At 42.0% G+C, this 6,359-nt stretch overlaps 1 long non-coding RNA gene across 1 annotated transcript; it reads left to right on the plus strand.

The window, feature by feature from the left end:
* The first annotated feature begins 466 nt into the window (after window positions 1-466).
* On the plus strand, window positions 467-1,024 carry LOC119889083. The gene is made up of 2 exons (XR_005441997.1): window positions 467-778; window positions 856-1,024. It is a non-coding gene; the product is annotated as an uncharacterized LOC119889083 (long non-coding RNA).
* Window positions 1,025-6,359: the final 5,335 nt, after the last annotated feature.

Consider the following 6,359-nt stretch of genomic DNA (forward strand, 5'->3'; position numbering starts at 1 on the left):
GCAAGAAACGGGCGTGGCATCACACAAATTAGACTGTACTATTGTAAAAAAAGATTTGAATCTTTGAACCGCAGCTTGGCATGCTATGTATTTGCCTTTCCTTTCTACAAGTTGTACTTAACAGAGCATCTTTTTCAGATAATGGCTGACAAAAGTGGAGTGGAAGATGGCACCGTAAATTTGTAAATCTGTATGTTTACACCATGCATAAATTATTGACATGTCATTGGATATTTTTCCATGAAATATTGGGCTCTCTTGTGACTAAATAATGTGGACAACTGTGTTGCCAAATAAGTCTTTTTGATATTTCCCATAGTGCACTCTGAGTATTTTAATTTAAATACTTTGTGCCTAATAGGATGAGATGAAAGTAGCTTTTACACTTTTCCTTTACAGTTTCAGCACAGCAACCACGCCAGGATTTCATATGTTACAAAATTGTCATTCAACCTAATTATATAGCTCTCAGCATTGTTGTTTAAATAATTCCATACTGCTATTTCAATGAATAGTGTGCATTGAAATATCAGTGTGGAATTACGTCAAACAGGGCAGTGAATGCTATATCACTGGCTGGAATTTTGGAGTTGGGGGAATCTCAGTGTATTGTTTATTGTATATTTGTGAATTGTGATGCATCAGTCAGGTTTAACAACTGTTGTATTGTGCCATTTTGCAGGAAAGTGACCTCTGGGTCACCTCTGTTGAGGAACACCACCTGCCTGTGCCTCCTCCTCATCCTCCTCCTCCTGAATTACCTGAGGAAGATGACAACGTAATGTATAGTCTACACTAAAAATCAATTAAATTCACATCCTTATATGCAGTTTTTATTTACTTTTTTTTCTCCAGTACTTTGCAGATGATGAAGATGAGCCCATGGAAGAAGGAGACTGATTTTTATAGTTCAATGAAGGCATGGATTTGTTCATAAAGGAAGTTTTAAATTCTACATTCAGCAGTCAGACAAATATGGCCTCTTTAGTTATAACATTAACATTGAATTGAAATCCTTTCTGTATCTGCTTGTTGTTTTATTTAATTGTAGTGCCAATGGCCTGATTAATTTTAAAAGCAATATATTTATATAGTTTAAATAAGGCATACATTTTTATTATATTATATATATATTTTATATATTTTTTGTTTAAATAAAGAAAATAATCTACTCCTCTCCTTGTATCTTTGTATAAGATGATATGTGTATGATATATTTAATCTGTAAATAGTTTTGATTTTGAATGACGTTTCAGGCAGAAACCCTCTACCAGCAGTCACACAAATATGGCCTCTTTAGCGCATCCACACAAATATTTTCAGTATTCTGCTTATAGTTTTAATTTATTTGTAGTGCCAATTACATGGTTAATTGTAAAAAATAAAAAAAAAATAAAAAAAAAACCCTCACACAGGCAGCCACAGATAGACTGGTAAACACAGACAGGGAACTACAGACAGACTGGTAACCTCAGACTGGTAACCAAAGACAGACAGGTAACTGCAGACAGGTAACCACAGACTGGTAACCACAGACAGACTGGTAACCACAGACTGGTAACTGCAGACAGGTAACCACAGACTGGTAACCACAGACAGGTAACTGCAAACAGGTAACCACAGACTGGCAACCACAGGCAGACAGTTAACCACAGACTGGTAACCACAGACAGGTAACTGCAGACAGGTAACCACAGACTGGTAACCACAGACAGGTAACCACAGACAGACTGGTAACCACAGACTGGTAACTGCAGACAGGTAACCACAGACTGGTAACCACAGACAGGTAACTGCAAACAGGTAACCACAGACTGGCAACCACAGGCAGACAGTTAACCACAGACTGGTAACCACAGACAGGTAACTGCAAACAGGTAACCATAGACTGGTAACCACAGACAGGTAACTGCAAACAGGTAACCACAGACTGGCAACCACAGGCAGACAGTTAACCACAGACTGGTAACCACAGACTGGTAACTGCAGACAGGTAACCACAGACTGGTAACCACAGACAGGTAACCACAGACAGACTGGTAACCACAGACTGGTAACTGCAGACAGGTAACCACAGACTGGTAACCACAGACAGGTAACTGCAAACAGGTAACCACAGACTGGCAACCACAGGCAGACAGTTAACCACAGACTGGTAACCACAGACAGGTAACTGCAGACAGGTAACCACAGACTGGTAACCACAGACAGGTAACCACAGACAGACTGGTAACCACAGACTGGTAACTGCAGACAGGTAACCACAGACTGGTAACCACAGACAGGTAACTGCAAACAGGTAACCACAGACTGGCAACCACAGGCAGACAGTTAACCACAGACTGGTAACCACAGACAGGTAACTGCAAACAGGTAACCACAGACTGGTAACCACAGACAGGTAACTGCAAACAGGTAACCACAGACTGGCAACCACAGGCAGACAGTTAACCACAGACTGGTAACCACAGACTGGTAACTGCAGACAGGTAACCACAGACTGGTAACCACAGACAGGTAACTGCAAACAGGTAACCACAGACTGGCAACCACAGGCAGACAGTTAACCACAGACTGGTAACCACAGACAGGTAACTGCAAACAGGTAACCACAGACTGGTAACCACAGACAGGTAACTGCAAACAGGTAACCACAGACTGGTAACCACAGACCGGTAACCACAGACAGACCGGTAACCACAGACTGGTAACCACAGATAGGTAAGTGCACACAAGTAACCCCAGACAGGTAACCAAAGACAGGACAGGGCCGTGGTGGGCCATCTTGAGAAGCCTGTAAATTTAATCTGTAAATAGTTTTGATTTTGAATGACGTTTCAGGCAGAAACCCTCTACCAGCAGTCAGACAAATATGGCCTCTTTAGTGCATCCACACATAAAATACTTTCAGTATCTGCTTATTGTTTTAATTTATTTGTAGTGCCAATTACATGGTTATTTGTAAAAAGTAAAAAAACAAACAAAAAAAAAACAAACTCCAACAGGCAGCCACAGACAGACTGGTAAACACAGACAGGGAACTACAGACAGGTAACCACAGACCGGTAACCACAGACGGACAGGTAACCACAGACTGGTAACCACAGACAGACAGGTAACCACAGACTGGTAACCACAGACAGACTGGTAACCACAGACTGGTAACCACAGACAGACAGGTAACCACAGACTGGTAACCACAGACATACTGGTAACCAGAGACAGACTGGTAACCATAGACTGGTAACCACAGACTGGTAGCCACAGACAGACTGGTAGCCACAGACAGACAGGTAACCACAGACTGGTAACCACAGACATACTGGTAACCAGAGACAGACTGGTAACCACAGACTGGTAACCACAGACAGACCGGTAACCACAGACTGGTAACCACAGACTGGTAACCACAGAAAGACTGGTAACCACAGACTGGTAACCACAGACAGACAGGTAACCACAGACTGGTAACCACAGACATACTGGTAACCAGAGACAGACTGGTAACCACAGACTGGTAACCACAGACTGGTAGCCACAGACAGACTGGTAACCACAGACTGGTACCCACAGACAGACTGGTAACCACAGACTGGTAGCCACAGACAGACCGGTAACCACAGACTGGTAACCACAGACTGGTAACCACAGACTGGTAACCACAGATAGGTAAGTGCAGACAGGTAACCACAGACTGGTAGCCACAGACAGACCGGTAACCACAGACTGGTAACCACAGACTGGTAACCACAGACAGACCGGTAACCACAGACTGGTAACCACAGACTGGTAACCACAGAAAGACTGGTAACCACAGACTGGTAACCACAGACAGACAGGTAACCACAGACTGGTAACCACAGACATACTGGTAACCAGAGACAGACTGGTAACCACAGACTGGTAACCACAGACAGACTGGTAACCACAGACTGGTACCCACAAACAGACTGGTAACCACAGACTGGTAGCCACAGACAGACCGGTAACCACAGACTGGTAACCACAGACTGGTAACCACAGACTGGTAACCACAGATAGGTAAGTGCAGACAGGTAACCACAGACTGGTAACCACAGACAGACAGGTAACCACAGACTGGTAACCACAGACATACTGGTAACCAGAGACAGACTGGTAACCACAGACTGGTAGCCACAGACAGACTGGTAACCACAGACTGGTACCCACAGACAGACTGGTAACCACAGACTGGTAGCCACAGACAGACCGGTAACCACAGACTGGTAACCACAGACTGGTAACCACAGACTGGTAACCACAGATAGGTAAGTGCAGACCGGTAACCACAGACTGGTAACCACAGACTGGTAACCACAGAAAGACTGGTAACCACAGACTGGTAACCACAGACAGACAGGTAACCACAGACTGGTAACCACAGACAGACTGGTAACCACAGACAGACTGGTAACCACAGACTGGTAACCACAGACTGGTAGCCACAGACAGACTGGTAACCACAGACTGGTACCCACAGACAGACTGGTAACCACAGACTGGTAGCCACAGACAGACCGGTAACCACAGACTGGTAACCACAGACTGGTAGCCACAGACTGGTAACCACAGATAGGTAAGTGCAGACAGGTAACCACAGACTGGTAGCCACAGACAGACTGGTAACCACAGACTGGTAACCACAGATAGGTAAGTGCAAACAGGTAACCACAGACAGGTAACCAAAGACAGGACAGGGCCGTGGTGGGCCATCTTGAGAAGCCGGCTTTGGAAGGACTTTTGCATCAGTGTTTAGGACAGGACAGTTCAAGCACTGAAAGTCAAGTGGTTTTACAGGAAGGTCAGAATATATAACCACAGATGCAGGACCAAAAATGTTTGGATAAAGTGTGTGAGGATCGAGAAAGACTTGAGATATTAAACAGGCTCCGTAGATTAAGGGATTTCGAGTCAGTGACGATCGAGCGAGGGGTGGCGGGTGCAGGGGGGCGCCAACCCCACAAACTAAAGAACATTAGCTTTTGAGGATTAGTGCTCAAAAATAATGAGAGCTGGGTTTAGGTAACACTGTGCTAGAACAGGGGAGGGTTTTATATATATATATATATATATATATATATATATATATGGGATATATGAAGGAAAAAGAAGAATGTACAGATATATACACTCTTCTTTTTTATTCTTAAGGCTAAAAGGGAAAACCCATCAGGGTGCTTGTAGTACAATAAACCTTCAGAAAGACATTCACTTAAGGTTTTATTCTTTCTTTTACAGGTTGTTGTCTTCAGATATAAACATTTTAGTTTTTTGTTGTGTTAAACCTTGATACAGTGTGTTTTGATACATAAGCATAAGGGTACTTTATGCATCAAGTATAGACGCTTTATCAGGTTTTTGACACCCTGAGATGGAAATGTGTTGTAAGCCCCCGTGCTGCGTCAACGCAGTCCATGTGGATCTCTTTGTAGTTTTTTTTTTTATGAAAAATTAACCCTGAGCAATTAACAATTTACAACACGGGATTTATAACCATTAAAAAAAGAATGTATGCCGTATGTGATGCACATATTTGGTCTGCCCTACTGATACATGTGTAATACTACTTTGAGGCTTTGTGCTTTTTAATGATTGTAACATTGACCATTAACTATTACCCTGCTTTATAGGAACAGTGTTAATCCTTTGTATCCTGTCTCAATGGTTGTTGTTGTTTCTCTTTGACTCTGTGATTAGTGAGCTTTAGCGTCTGTCTTTATTAGTTTCACATCACTTCTGAGACAGATTTTTTTTTCTTCTAAAAATCTGACTACATTTATGCAGGGAGAGCAGTAAGAAAATGTAAATCTTACAGTTGTTGTCAGTTGATGCAAGTAAAATTGTGCTGTGCTGAATAATCTTGTAGCATCACGTCCACTTGAATTTTACTTTAACTCTAGCTCATTGTTAATAATCTGTGAGTGGGTCGGAATCCCTTGTCCTCTTATTACTAGGGTGCCCGAATACATTTACAAAATATCCCCCTGTAATAGCCCACACAGAATACATGCGTAGTTTGAAAAAGAAACAATTTTATCCAGGGGGCTCTGGATGGACAAATACAGTGAACAAAAACAAACATTCTTATTTTTTAAATCAAAAAGACCAACTTCCAACATTCACTTAAAGTTTTATTTTTTCTTTTACATGTTTTTGTCTTCAGATATAAACATTTTAGTTTTTTATTAGAAACAGTTTTATCCAGGGGGCTCTGGATGGACAAATTCAGTGAACAAAAACAAACATTCCAAAAAGACCAATTTCCAACATTCACTTAAAGTTTTATTTTTTCTTTTACATGTTTTTGTCTTCAGATATAAACATTTTAGTTTTTATTT

The sequence above is a fragment of the Micropterus salmoides genome, unplaced genomic scaffold (genome assembly GCF_014851395.1).
Source record: "Micropterus salmoides isolate LMB-PRFRI ecotype aquatic unplaced genomic scaffold, ASM1485139v1 Ms_hic_scaffold_5, whole genome shotgun sequence".
Taxonomy (NCBI): domain Eukaryota; kingdom Metazoa; phylum Chordata; class Actinopteri; order Centrarchiformes; family Centrarchidae; genus Micropterus; species Micropterus salmoides.